General features: G+C 34.8%; 1 pseudogene; it reads right to left on the bottom strand.

The window, feature by feature from the left end:
* Positions 1-9,281, bottom strand: part of LOC101592986 — a 10,370-nt pseudogene extending 1,089 nt beyond the window's left edge.
* Positions 9,282-16,005: the final 6,724 nt, after the last annotated feature.

Below are 16,005 nucleotides of genomic sequence, written 5' to 3'. Positions count from 1 at the left end.
AGCATTTAAAAATTTGCAGGTTTGAAAAGGTACCTAATTATTATCTCTAAATAGCAAAATAGTAAATTCTAAATTACAAAATATTCAAAAAACTTTTAACTGATCAAATATTCTAAAGGCAAAACTTAGACTGAGATTATAGAATGTGCCACTGAATTAAATGAATCCAATGAGAAAACTGGATTCTGGGTGAGACATTGTCATGGAGTGCCTCATTTCTATTACTATAGTACCCACAGTGAGTGAAAAGATAAAAATATATAGTGAGAAAACGATAAAATGCATTTGACATCAAGTATGCTTCAAAATGAACTGTGGGCCTGATTTTGCCCCATAAAGCTTACTTGAATGAAAAAGAAAACAATGCCTAGAAAGACTAGAGAAAATTGTACTTCCAGTTTAAAACATGAATATAATAATCCACGACTATTCAAATTTTTATTTGGATAATCAAATTTTATCAGCAAGAAAAATAAAGTTTTATCCCCTAAGGAGTTTTCTCTTCCAGAATTTTTGTCAGAAGAGCTGAGAATAACATGAAGGGAAAACTGCCTAGAGGGTAGAACAGAGAACAATGAATAGTGCACTTGAGGCCTTCTCCTAGAGTGCAGAATCAGGAACATTCCCACCAGGAGAAAAGGGCGCTACTCAATATCTTTGTGGAGGGGAAGAATTCATATGAATTAGTTATGGCTGCATGCTTCCCATTCTTCCCATTTCTTTGCACATTCACTGATGATACTCTGTCTTGGCCTTCCTAACATGTACTGCCTGGGTGGTGAGAAACATGGCTTGTCTTGTTATCTTATAGAAGTCTTGCACAACAGGATCAAATTTCAAATCAGATGTAAAGGTTATTTATCACTGCTCAAAAATCATTAAATTGAATTGAATACAGTAACTATATAGAAAATGTGGGCACTCTTCCTTTGGGAAAGAGGTGAGCTATGTCCTACATGTAAGAAGAAAGTAGGGAATTTATGTATGTAGATGGGAACTCTGGTAGGTACAGTAGTGGTCACTGTATATTTTATAACAGTAATTGTAACTGAATATTTTATTAGCTTTCTCAGGCTTATTGGGGCAAACAAGAGCACATAGAAGAAATGCATTTAATTTCTAAGACAAAGCAGCTAATTACTAGTGTATATGATATAATGTTCTTTTTTTAGAAGGTAAGATGACCCCATTTTAACATGGTGAAACTTTAAGATTGAAATTCATCACATGGGAAATAGTTACTGCAAAACATCATGAACTTATTAGGGCTGGGCAGATAGCTCAGTAGAATAAGTACCTGCCTGGCAAGTACAGCATCCTGAGTTCAATTGTTGGTACCACAAAAAATAAACAAATAAAACAAGCAAAACATCATAAACTTAATAGAGTTCACTATATTTTTCACATGAACTTAGAGCAAATCACCACTTGCTGTGCCACCAAACTTCACTATCTCGCTTTCGTTATTTTCTCTTGACCAAGCACCTTCCTGTGGAAATATAAAGCAAACCATGTGAGTAGCCATATTTTACAAAGCAGCAGAATCATGAAAGATCAATTTCAACAATATTTTTACACAACATACCCAATGTATAGCCATTACAAAATATAAATTTAAGCATCATGTCACATGTCAGATTGGCCAGATTTCAATAGATCAGTAGAATATATGGTTAGTGGTTTCAGTATTATACACTATAGGTCTAGCTACTCTAAGGAGTATAGTTCTAGAATACAAATTGGTACTTTCAGTAATGAGAAAAAAATATTCAAATTGGACATAGGAGCCACTAATACCACCTAGAGATCCTGAAACAGATTCCAATATAGTAAATGGACAGGATATTAGAGTATTCTTCCTTTGAGGAGGTATCTGCCTGACACCTGACCTGAAAAGTATTTTATGTATCAACTGGAGGGTGTTTTGTATGAAATTAACATTTAAATAAATTGACTCTGATTCAGCAGATTGCCCTCCCAGGGCAAGAAGAATAATTCAGAATGTATTGTGTCTAAGATTTATATGCACTGAGATTCCATTTGTAGACTTCTTGGAAGATAGAAGGGAGTGAAAGTCTGTCTTCAAATAAGCTCCCACAGACAGAATTATTTTAGTCGCTGAATTTGACATTCTTTTGTATAATAGCTGAAGTTGTTGTAATGGCAGTGGTAATTCCAGCAGCAGCCACACATGTTTTTCTGTTTTTCATTTCATAGTTTATAGTGTGGGGACCATGAAGCCAGAAGTCCAGTGCAGCTCTCTGATGTCTAGTACTCTACTTTCAATAATTGTCTGATCCTAATTCCTTTATGCTTGTTATATATGGTTTTATCTTTCTTATAATAAACCTGAATGGCATTAGGATGTGTTGTATGCATTGAATGAATTGCTAAACTGTTAAACATCATTTCCTTTATGACAAGTATTCAGCTTCTATAAGAAAGATAGACCAATATATAGTTACCTAAAGAAAACATAAGTGCATTTCTCCATAACAGAATAGTCCAGATAAGCACATGTTTTCAATTACTCTAGATGTACATTACTAAAATCAGCATCTGACTTGTGAAAGAGTGGAAGTTCTTCCACCATATTCCACCAGTTGTTTCCAAAGTTCAAATGTTAGAAAGGTGGTAGTTCCTAGTATATAGCACTTGTGCCAACAAATTCAAATGAGAAATAGAAAAGCCTTCCCCCAGGATTATTACATAGAAAGGCTGGTGTCTGCAGATTTGGAAAGAATTTTCAGTGGTTTATTAACATAATAAACTAAATTATGGAGATATAATTAGAATGGGAAAAATCGGTCTTTGTTTGTTTGCTGTGAGGTTCTTTCTGTGAGAGAATGTGACACTTCCATGCCAAATTATGACTAGCCAAAATTATATTGGTTACATATTTAGAAATTCAACTTAAATTGTCTTTGAGAAATTTTCTGGTGCACAAAACTCAGGATTCTTAGGATAGACTAGGCCTCAAGCAAAGTAGAACCTAGAATCTCAATATTGTCATTAGAATATAATTTCTTTTTCATGAACTTAAAATTATTGTTCTTTTTTAAGTACATCCTAAGTGAATATCTCCTGAGAAGTCGGGAAAGCAGAAACAAGCAAGTCCACCCTCTTAGATATATTTAAAAGGATTTTTTTTTCTCTTTTCCAACAAAAAAAACCAAAAACAGTTCCTATAGCTTACATGGTTGGATATAAGAAAGGTCATTACACCTCCACAGATCACACAGTAGGCAGTAGGTATAATTTCTTTTTTTTTTTTAATTGGGTACAGAATCTTACTCTGCAGCTCAGACTCATAGTAATCCTCTTATGTTCAGCCTCCCCAGCCCTGGGATTATAGGCGTTCGCCACCACATCTGATCTTGGTGGCCAGCTGAGTGTGCCTGGAGGTGGGGCCAGCATGGCATGTGGTGCCTAGAATCGAACCCTGGTCCCTTGCTTGCCTAAGCAGGCACTTAATCCACTGAGCTATCTTGCTGGAAAGTGGGTGTATTTTCTAATTTGGTGATATTTCTCCTTTAAAGATCAAGGTAGACTAAACTGACAAAATATATGAAAGGATATTGACAGGGTCTTCTTCAGATTCTTACTAGAAGAAGGAGCTCCATATGTAAGGCTGCTGGCTACTTTTCTAATATATCTCGAATTAGACAATAGATATATTTAAATTCTATAAGTGATTTAGTTAAAATTAGATCTTGTAGATTTAATGTTGTGTTTTTAACGTTAACTAATTTAGTAGATATATTTGATAATTTTCTATATCCAGTGCAAAAAATAGCCATAACAGGGGCATAACCAACATTTGTTAAATAAATATGTAATACTGTATAGGTATAAAAAATTTATTAGTAGGGCTGAGGAGATAGCTCAGTATAACAAGTGCTTGCATGGTAAGCACAAGAGCCTGAGTTCACTCCCCGGTTCTGCCAAAAAATAAAAAATAAAAATAAAATAAAATCTATTAGTTACGTATTGCCATATTTAAGAAAAAGATAAAAATTCACTGTTGTTTACAGTAGCTATTTATATTTTCATGGTCCTTTGGGTTGGCAATTAGGCCAGAACTGAAATGGGATGTCTCATCTCTTGTTAATTGTGCCCATTCATGCAATTGCAGTTTGCTCAAGGCAAATAAGTTTCAACAGATGTGAAATTTGCCGGATTTGCCCTAGAAGATGTTTTCCACACCCTTAGAGCTTAGCTAAAGAGAAATGGATGGCTTGAGTATCTGTCCATCATCTGCTTGCGGATTGATCACAGGCTTCCTCTTAGGGTGACTGTGTTCAAAATACATCAAGCAAGGAAAAACCCAACACATACGCTCTTTGAAGCTTCTGATTAAATAATAATTCATAGTATGCCATTGATCAGTGTGGGCCAGAAGAGTGGAGAAATGGGCTACATTCTTCACAGGAGGAGCTGAAATGTAGTAAGGCTATTTTAGTCTTATATTTGCCACAGTCCAATAGACAATCAGAAATTTTTCTATGCTTCTATTTGCAAAACCGTGGCAAGAAATTTTAAAATATTGACATTTTATCATCAGGTGCAAAATTTATTATCTCATGATCTGTATCTAGTCTAAAATAATGATGGCTCTAATGGTTCATTTCCTAGTGCTTCCATGATATGTGAAAAAAAGTTACTTGCCCCACACATACGAATATCAGGTGATCTCATTCCAAGTCAGCAAGAATGGAAGATGTAAGGAATTCTGAAATTCAGGTGGGCGTGTGATGTCTATGTTTCTTTGTGAAAATGAATTTTCCCAATTAGAACTGGATTCCATTCTCCAGTACTAATACCAAAATGCATGTTTTTCCTTGGTTTTTGGCTCTACCCTCTGAAATATTCATTCTTCACTTGAGAAAAAGCAGGATACAAATAATATCTCTGTTTCCTCTCTACTTCCTTTCTTGGAAATGATGGGCCCCTGAATACTTTCCCACTTGAGCTTTTTCACTTTTAGTAAAAGTAGTAGTGCTTTGATTACTATTCTCTTTATAATTCTATGGATTTCCTGTGACTTCACAAGAGCCATATCCACCATGACTAGGCTGAATTTTGTGAAGTCACCAAATTCAGATTCAAAGGGTAAAAAAGTCTCATTTCCTGAGAAATAGTTGAAATATGAAATGCCCCTTTATTTGCATCTGCCACACAGTATGAGGTTTACGTGCTTGGTAAAATAGCTCGTAATTATTTATCATAATTTAAAAAGCTATTGTAAGATAAGGTCTTGATTTGTTATAAGCATTAACTTTTCCTCAAATTTAATACTTCATAGACTAATATTCATATTATGCTAAAGAGGTGTCAAACAAATGAAGAATAGGTAAAAGCTTCAGATATGAGACGTAAAACATGAAACAGTTCCTCAAATTCAATATATTAAAGTCTCTAAATATCCTCAGGATAAGATCATAAAGCTCAGAATTCTAAACTAGGCAGTAACAATGACCTCAATTTTGAGTCTAAAGTGAATATGTTCTATGGAATTGCAACTCAATCCAAGATATCCTGAGAAATCCTACCTGTATCATAAGAAGTGACACTTACTCCTTGGATAAATGAAATATTTATCCTTAAAACTCTACTTCACCAAGGTTATGATCAATTTAATATGAAATACTGAAATTAACTGTCATGTCACAGTAAGAAAGAACAATGAATTTTTTTTGAAAGTATAGTCTCCCTAGTACAAGAACTCAAAAGAAGAAATAAAAATAGAAAGGAATAACACAATTAAAAGGAAAGTGAAAACTTAAGGATTAGACAATGAAGAGAGGGCAAGGAGAAAAGCTAGGAAACATAACAGGGGCAAAACCATACATTTATATGGACAAGATTGTTAAGGTAATGATCCTGAGAACCTTCAGCAGGTTTTTGAAAGAATAGTTAATTGGTAGGATTCTCATCCTGACTATCTATATATGCAGATACCTGTGAACCAAGCAACTGCACTGAACAGCAATGTGTAATACTAGGTTCATGCTTGAAATGGCTGTCATTCTGGTCTTCTAAATATATACTGTTTGGGGCCAGAGAGATGGCTCGGTGGAATAAGTGCTTCCCTGGCAAGCACAAGAGCCTGAGTTCAATTCCCAGTGCTACAAAGAAAGAAAGAAAGAAAGAAAGAAAGAAAGAAAGAAAGAAAGAAAGAAAGAAAGAAAGAAAGAAAGAAAGAACTGCTTGTCATGTCATATCAATTACTGTTATATTGTATCTCAAAAAACAAAAAAGTAATTGTTTCCAAGTTTGTCTTTAAGGGTCATGAAGCTTTTAAAATTTCTATAAAACTGTATTTCAATAACACATTATTCAAACTAAAATAACCTTGAAGTAAACTAAAAATAGCTTAGTTGTTCCATTATATGATATATACACATTAAGACAATTGTTAAATGAAATTAAAGTGCTTTTCTTCCCAGTTATGCATAAGCCATACAAAATATGAAAGATAAAAAGATCGTAATAAGCATCAAAATTACATATGTCTTTCAATACTTCAAAACTTGTGCACTAATTTAGGTGAGAGATGGTAAAGCAATTTAGTAGGAAATATGCAAGTATATTTGAGCAGAAAAAAAAGTTTAGCCTTTAAAATTTTATAAACAAAAGGAGAAATCTATGCACAATTATTTGAATTCAGTGGCTTCTTAAAATATTAACACGGTTGAAATTTCCATCATTTCAAAGAAAACAAGAACTGACCATAAAAATGCATTCATTGCAAGGTCTTATGCTAAATTTTGCAAATGATGTTGACACAGTCCTATAGGCAGATGTATTTCTTATGTTTGTTTCTTTTTGAATACCAGTGTAGTTTCACATTTTCAACTATTTTGATTTTAAGTGCACCTACATCCAAAACTCTCCTGACCCTCAGAAAGAGTCCTGAGACTACATCCAAAACCATCTCAGGATGCTCAGACAGAGTGCTGAGACTATCTTCATCAAGTTTTTCTCAAGAATTCCTTCTATGAAATTCTTAGAAGCAAAGCTTGTTGCCAGGTGTGTAAGCACGCACCTGTAATCTCAGCCCTTGGAGGCTGAGGCAGGAGAATCTCTGTGAGTTTGAGACCAGCCTGGGCTACAAAGTGAGCTAAATGCTAGACTGAGCTGCATAGTGAAACCCTGCTGATAAAGAGGGAAAAAAAAGACAAGCTTGTAAAATATCAAAACTTCACTATTTGTTTCAGAAATTTCTACAAACAAATTATCTACACAAACAGTCTCCTGGTACAAGATCTTGACTGTCTTGTCAGTATCTGATTCAGCTTTTCTCTCACTGGAACAGAATTCTACCCGACATCCACAGCTGAAAGAGAGTCTCCCTGCAGTCCTCTCGTCACAGTGGAAGTGTGCTGAAGAGGGAAGCTGGTCCACTTGTGTACACAGGAGGCAGAGAACAGGGAAAGAGCCTGAAATGAAGGGCCCAGGACCAGATGCAGCACCACTGAAGGTCACGTGCCTACAGCCCTCACAGCTAGGGAGTCCCTGTACTTTACTAATTTCATAGGAAGCTCCTCTCAAGTCAATCTTTTGGCTATCATGATTAACCATCAGTCAATAAAATGCAACCCTTAATTCTTGCTCACCATGAAAATGAACCCTCATTCAATATTTTTTTCAGCAACCCTCTAAACTGTTTCACGATTTTTCCCCCAGGTGCAATCAATCTCCATCCTGGAATGAACAATAATTACTTCGATACTAAAACTAGATGTAGAAAAAAACTAATGACAAAAAGCCAATCTAATTTAACTTATAACTGTAAACACATTACTCAATAAAATATTAGCAAATAAAATTCAACAATATGCTTAATTCCATACCACAATTAACGATATATATATATATATATATATTTCAAAAGCTCGAAGCTGAATGAGTACCAAAAATGAGTACAAACTGATTAGCTGACAAGATACATATAAAAATTTCAGCTTCATCTTAGACTCAACTAATGAAATAGACAAATATGATGTTTGATCATGATAGAAACTACCAGAACACTAGAATTAAATGTGTTATGAGTTAATAAAGAATATTTATTGAAGAAACAGAAACCTGTGAGCAACATCATATGTATGGTGACAAACCACACTGGGAAAGAACTGTGATTCAATCCAATTTTGAACATACAACTATAACAAGAAATTAAGAAAAACTAGGCACAGAGATCCTGCATAACTTATACTTACTGAAGAATAGGCACTTCATGCTCTCAACAAGATTTTGAGAATCCAGGCACAAATATTATAAATCATCAATTGCGAGAACAAGTTTATTTATGCTTAGTCATTTTATATTTCCTATCAGCATCTTCATTCATCAAGTCTTGTGCTTTAAAATTGTACCCAAAATTATTGTCAGCTCATGCACAAAACATCTCCTGATAGCTATCAATTGAATAAATTGTTTCTCTACATAAAAAAGAACAACCTATTTTATATGTTCAATTATGAAATATGTCCAAAAATTGTATTGAGGAGACACTCTGCATTACCACTCTTTATGAATTCTTAAGAGTGATTCTGAAACATTTTTAAAAGCATATTTAATTCATAACATTTTCGTGGCAGGCCTACTAATCCATGATATTCATTCTTTCTTTTTGGTGATAGATTCCAATAATTTTTATTTAGAGTGTGGTTCAGAGGAATTAAGATCACATCATTGTGTTTTCCTTAACAGCTGTGAAAAGTCCATATGCTAGCAGTCTGGCCAGTGAGATGTAATAAAAATATTATGTGAAATTTTGAGAAAATATTTTCAAAAGAAGGAAATGTTCTTTCTTCATCTTTCTTGTGTAGATAGACCAAAACATAGATATGTCTGGAGCCTGGCTAGTTATGTGTTGAAGTTGGAAAAGTGAAAAGATAAAAGAATTCATTCTTTTTATATTTTGAATCTACATTTATCAGCCTTCCTTCCTGTGGCAGACACAACACCCAACAAGCACGACTTAAAGGAGAGGTCTAGTGTGGGTCACGTTTTAAAGAGATTCAGTTGGTTGCTTGTTGACTGGCTCCAGAACAGGAACACCATGAGAGGCAGCTATGAGGGGGCAAAACTACTAAATTTGTAGTGGCTGGGAGGCAGAAACTGAGAACAATGCCAAGGAGAAAAGGGGCAGGGTCCATACTTGAAACTCAGGACCACACCTCTGAGAGAAGGCCACACAGGCAGAAGTGGGCACCACTAATACCCTCGGCAGCTCTCAAGGCAATCAAGTTGACGCAGCCAAGTTTAACCATTACACCCACCTGTGCTCTCAAATCTGGATTTGTTGCTGGTATTGCACTATTTTCATTTCATTTTCAGATTAACATCAACTCTGCAAAATTTAGTGAATGGAAATAGGGTAATAAGTGTGGATACCTGGAAAATATGTCACAGTCTGTGTGAAGAGGCAGCAAATGGTAAAGCTTGCAACACTGAGGGTGAACATCTGGTGACCTTGTGAAACAATGAAAAGTATAAGGTCAAGCTCATGTCTAGTGTACCTAAAGATCTCACAGGCTGACACATTTATCCTTAAGGAAAATGATAGAGGAAACATTTTGGTTGCTTTTTACACGTTCTTCAAATCTCTACAAAGTAAAAGTGGAAATGAATCTATCAGACTTGTTGAAGACCTCTGTTCTTTCAATTGAATTTGACTGAAGACCTGTAATTTGGATACTTCCAGGCATGAAAAGCCCAGTGCTTTATTGCTCTACACAAAACACATTCCATGGGCTTCTAAAAAGTTGGCTCTAAAAATTAGTAACACAAATATATTGACATTTCTGACATCATCAGAGATAAGGCATTGTATTTTGACTAAGTACATTCCTAAAGATAGTTTAAAGTCACAAATCATCAACTTGTAGGTAGAGATAAATTGAGCACAACACCAATAAATGCAGAGTCCTTTGAATTAAGTGAAATTTATCAGATTTTTTCTGGATGTTTGAATAGTTACTGATTTTCAAAGCCAATCAAAATTCTATCAAGATTCCCAGCCAGATTTTTTAATGTAATTGCTATTTTTTTCCATATCTGCTTTACAAATGCCCAGTGGAGTTATGAGCTGTAGTTTTTAAAGCAGCATCCTTAATAATTTTCACTACTTACTGAACATTTTGATTCTGTCTCCTCTTTCATTCCTCAATGTTTCAAACATTAGAATTACAAGGTAAACTCCAGTTCCAAACTTCTAAAAACAAGGCAATGAATTCTTCAGGAAAATCAATGAGTCCTTGTTCACCCCAAATGATAGTTAGGCACTGCACACACACATATACACACAAAATTATTACTTTTCAATATTTCAACATAAATCTTTGAATGAAATATATACACTCCAGGTAAGAGTGGCAATTTTTCAAACCTTATTTATTCTTTCATTCTATGAATAACAAAAATATGGTGCACAAGGAACATCAAACATTGTTCTGGATGCTTGAAATTCTAATATAGATGAGTCTATTCTAGGGTGTAGCCAATTCTCCAGGAACATATCATGTAGTGAGACAGGCAAGCAAGTGCACAGGTGACCTCATTTGCTGAGACTTCCCTATGCACTGGACCTGATCTAATACTAGACTTACTTAATTCTCACAATTCTTTGTCCCAGAAACCTTTCTCCTCATTTTCCATGAGTAATATTTGGGGCATGGAACAATTAAATTTATTTCCCAATGTTACAAATCAAGCAAAGTACAAGCATACACTGAAATCTAGCTGTACCATAGTTCTCAACTCATATAATATGGCTTCCTAAAAATTAATATAATTACATGTGATATATACATATACAGTTAGTAGAATGAAAAGGGCAAGTGCAATAATTCTATGAAAATTTTTGAGAAAATGTAGAGGTCATATTTATTTATCACAGCATACACACAGTGCCAGGTACATATTGATATTTTAGGTATATTTATTATATTGTGTCCAATTTACTGCAAAAGAGCTCAGTTGTTTGAAAATGTGATTGTATTTTCCATTTACTTAATGTTTTAATAGCATATACAAATAAATTGCATGGAATGCTTTATGTTTTATATTAGATTTTATATATCCTATAAATATGTTAGCACACAACCTTTTAGATTTTTTTTAGCACTTTAAATATTAGCAGCCATGTGTTATGTAACTGATATAAGTTTAAAAACCTTTTTATGAGTTAAAAGAATAGGGTTTAGTCACTGAGCAATATAGAAAGACTTTTATTTCTTTTCTCCCTCTGTCTACCTCCCTCCATTTTCTTTCTCTCTCTTTAAAACCTATACCATCACTACCCCATCAAATTTATACTATTCCCCTGTTCTAACAATGCTTAATTTTACATCTATTTCATGAACTATTTTTATAAGGCAAACCAAAGGATATTCCCTGTGCCTGCATCATTTTGATAATCAATTCAGGCTCAATGCTTGAAGGAGTTCTCTGTGTATAATGGATGTTGCAATGTGTAGATAACTTTAACAGACATTTGTTAAATTGAGCATACATTTAGACAGCAATTTGTCCTGGCTATAACAGCAATATCTAGTGTTACACCAGAAGAAACTGACACATTTCAGGGAGGGTGATCACTCATAATTCATCACACATTAAATGACAAGATTGGTTTAACACATCCTATGTATTTCATCCTGGTTGACATGCAACTATTTTACTCATCTTAGAGTGCAAATCAAAGTGGAAACTATTACAGTGTTCACATTTCAGGTAATCAGGGGCTACAGTAATGGAACAAATAGTGTTAAATGTGCACCACTGCAGTGCTCACTTTCATCTTCATCACCATCATTAAATTAGGTGAAAGCAGGAGCTGGGAGCATGACACTCCCATAAGTGCTTCCTGCTTTGGGGCAGCAACTATCTGAGCACACCAGAGAAGTTATAATTAATCTGAATCAACAATCCCTCCACCAGTTTCTATTTAATATGATTTGGAGAGTATGCTATGGAAGTGCTTAGAAACTGAAACAAGCCTACGTATTTATTTTGACTTTTACACAAGCATACTCTAAGACCAACATAGCAAAGCAAAAGGTGAAGGTGTTAAGGTTCAATATATGGTCATTGTGCAAACCACTGCCCTAAGACTGTGATCCACCTGCAATGTTAATGAAAGCCAATGCAATCGCAGCCCCAGTGTTTACAGGAGCCATTCATGACAGTTCTCCCTACCAGAGACAGACCTTTTCTGTTCCATATCTCCTCACTTGGGATTGCATTTCTCATTTCTGCAGTTAATAAAAAAAACTTGAAATTATTTATTCTTCAAGTACTATCCATGACGAACACTACTAGCCCTAAAAGCATGGATATATTTATTGATTCTTGCTCCCTGAGATTTTGGAGAATGACATATATAAACACACTTATAACAAAAGTTTGTTGGATACATGATCTCATTCGGGAAAGCGCAGACACAAATAACATCTCCAGTGTTGTCAACTTTGAGACCCTGAGCAAGTTAGGAGACATTTCAGAGCTTCAATTTCCTAATCTGTAAAGCCCAGGACATAAAATATACCTGAAGGCCTTTTACCCAGTTTGGTACAGTTATTGGTTTTTAAATTAATTTTATTGAGAAAGAAAGAGCAATAAGACCGTTTCAAAACAGGTTAGTAGGGCAGTTACAATAATTAGTACATTGCATATTGTTGTCTTCCTAGTAGTTATTCATCATATATGATGCAGACATGATAACTTGTCTAAACACTATTAGTACAAATCTTTCTTCTCATTGAATTAAGAGAAAGTCGCTGTATATCTATCCTAACTAATTTGTATATACAGATTTTATATATATAATTTTTCACTACAAAATGGCCTTTCAATTAAATCTCTCTTTTTTGTTTAGTTTTGTCAGAGATGGGTATTCCATTGTCATTCAAATATTGTGAGTGTGTGGGCCCCAAACTTTAAAGACCCAATCCAGAAATGGGCATCCAAGATGAATACACACTTCTCAGAGGAAGAAATTCTAAAAGCTAATAAATACGTGAAAAAATGTTCCACACCACTAGCCTTCTGTGAAATGTCTACTCAAGAGTTCATGCGCCAGACATTCCATTTCCCACATGGAGATGCTAGTGTGGGGGAATCTGTAAGTGGTGGTGGTTAGTGGGAGGCGATGCGGTCACCACTAGGGACACCACCATGGAAGTGACTCAGTCTCACCCCTCAGGAGTGAGTTATGCTTTCTGGGAATGGGCTGGTTACCTCGATGGCAAGCTGCTGGAAAACAAGTTTATCTTGCTCAGCTTTTTCTCATGATTTCCCTCACCATTTTCTCTTTCACTCCTGCTCCCAGTATGTATAGCCGTGCACAAGAAAGCCCCCAGCAGAAGACGGTGCTAATGCCACACTCATGCCTGCAGCACTTTGAGCTAAATAATCTTTATTTTTTGATAAAGTTTCATGTATTTGGTTACAGGAAGACAAAATAGACTTAATATATAATGGTCTTCACCAATCATGGACTTACAGATGGTTAACCTTCATTTTAGAGGTAGATTTCAAGTGATAAGAATCTCCCAAACAAGATTTTATTAGAAATTCTAAATACAATGCAGAAACCAGCTGTAGTAATAGAAACAATCTGATGCTGTTAGCGTGAATTTGCATACATTATACACCTCAGTACTCTGAAACAAAAAACTTTTTCATAAGCATTCTAGAGGGAATCCCAGTTACCTGTCCACTTTTTTTTTTTATCATTTTCCAATGTTGTTATCATATAAAGCAAGAGCAAAAAAACATACAGAAATAAGTAACAAGGAGGAGTGAAGGGTATTCAGGAGTATGTTGGGCAACTATTTCTTTAATTACTGTATTCTTCTGGATTTTGCTGTGTTTTTAATGTTTACTGATTCTAAATTTTTCTCTTTAAAATAAATATTTCCTTCATATTTAATTTTGTACTTTTTAAGGAGAATTCTAATAATTTTATGTGCTTCAACCTCAATGTGAAAAACCTCAATCTATTCTTATTTAACACTTGATTAATTTACTGTTTTTCTTCTTTTTGTCAAGAAAGTCCACAATATAAGGATCACGTCTTTGCTTTTTTCTTATGTATTTCTGAATCTACATCCCCATATGAGCTTTAGAATTCCAGAGAGAGACAATATTTCCCATTTTTAAGGGTAACTGTGAGACATCTCATTATATCCTCATCCATTGTGGTGGTTCCCTCAAGCTTTACTTCACAAGACATGACAAGGCTAGATATAAAATTCTAAAACAAAATTGGCCCACTGCGATAATACTGATGTCCTCCTTTTGGAGGTCATGGGTTAGGGAGAGATTGCTGCAGGATATCCAAACATCTGCCACTTGAGTCTGTGTGGTACAGCTGGAAGGCAGGCATGCACATTGAGGCGTAACTTCAAACATGTTTTTTGGCCACAAATTCTTGGGAAACCATGAGAGCCAACAGACAACAAGGCCTCGAGTAATTAGGACCAGGGTGACTCGTTTTGAGATGGTCTTCAAGAAACTGCTGCAAACTGAAAAGGCTCACCCAATTTTTTTTTTCCTTCACTTCCTTGTCTTGTGAGAGTCAGCGGGTTGGCAAGATGACAGTCTGGGCTAATTCAGTTTGGTGTAATTTTGTTAAGAAGTAAAACATTAATATTCTCTTGTTAAAAGAATTTATAAAGAACTTATCCATGCAAAGCCCTCATTAATCTTCATAGTGACCTTCCCAATCAGATCGAAAGAATTAATATACTTGATGGACAAAAATATCTTGCTAAACAGGTTTTTCTTCAAGGTCAAAGTCTGAAAGAATAGCAATGTTTTTGCTCATAAATTAATGTTTTACCATGCTGCTTCTATGCTATTCTACTTCTTATAAGAAAGGGCTCTTTTTGCCAAGTGGTATTTGTACTAGGAATAAATACTTCATGAATTCATTCCCTCTGAAACTCATATTCAAGTAGAGACAACCTTATTTTTAGAACATTTATGTGTTCCTGCTTTTAAAAAATCATTTAAAGTTCTACTTATAAAGATCACATTTCTTCGTTACTTCTGCAAGATCACAAATGCCTACAAGGCAGAAAACTTCCTGTCAAACAAGGGAGATTAGATGAGCCTTTCACGAAAAGATTAATTTGTCTATTGAAGTACAGTTGGTACTGCTTTAGCTGATGATTTTTTTAGCAACCAATGTGACAAAAGCAATATGACTTAATGGCACCAGTTGGAATGAGCGGATAGTTTGGTGCTACTAAATTGTACTGGGCTCAGCTTTCAGCAAACAAATCATTTAAAAGTGACACAAAGCAAGTGGTCTTCAATAGAATAATGTAGTGGAAATGGAGAATATGAAGAATTGAAAGAGTGCTGGCATGTTTTTAAAAGTCAAGTTCTCAGAATCATCAGAGGTTCTTCAAATTCCTGATATAGGAAGAGATTATATATCAAATTACAAAGACACTGTTGACCAAACCTCACAGAGAACAGTTTGTCTTTATTTCAGAAGCTACTCAATCCACAAATGGCTCTGTAGAATACTCAGAATATAGAAAATCTTGAAACTGTTTAATTTAGCCTTCATAGTCAAACATAAAAATAGAAAATAGTTGTGTAGTTAAACTTTGAAGACCCCAAATTGTTTTAGTGAATTCAATCTTGAAATTTGAGTCTGATTATATAGACTTGTAAAACCTCAAGTATATATGCTTAGCTCTCGGGGAGTTTTCCTTCTTCTTTTTTTTTTTTTCTTCTTTTTTTTAATATATGGAATCACGACTTAGATAATAACATATAGTTTGAAATGCCTTTCTTGCTTCTTAGATTCTTGATTCTGTAAATCTCTCAAGTCCTTAAGTTAAAATATCACCATGACTGTTAAACTTTGCTTCTCTAATCACCACCAATACCACCCTCCCCAATAATATTGATTTATTTTGAAAAATGGCTTTTGGCTAATAGGGTTCATTGAAATCATTCCAGCTCCCCACTGAA

The sequence above is a fragment of the Octodon degus genome, unplaced genomic scaffold, assembly GCF_000260255.1.
Source record: "Octodon degus isolate 3935 unplaced genomic scaffold, OctDeg1.0 scaffold00006, whole genome shotgun sequence".
Classification (NCBI taxonomy): domain Eukaryota; kingdom Metazoa; phylum Chordata; class Mammalia; order Rodentia; family Octodontidae; genus Octodon; species Octodon degus.
This window is presented reverse-complemented; position numbering and strand designations above follow the sequence as displayed.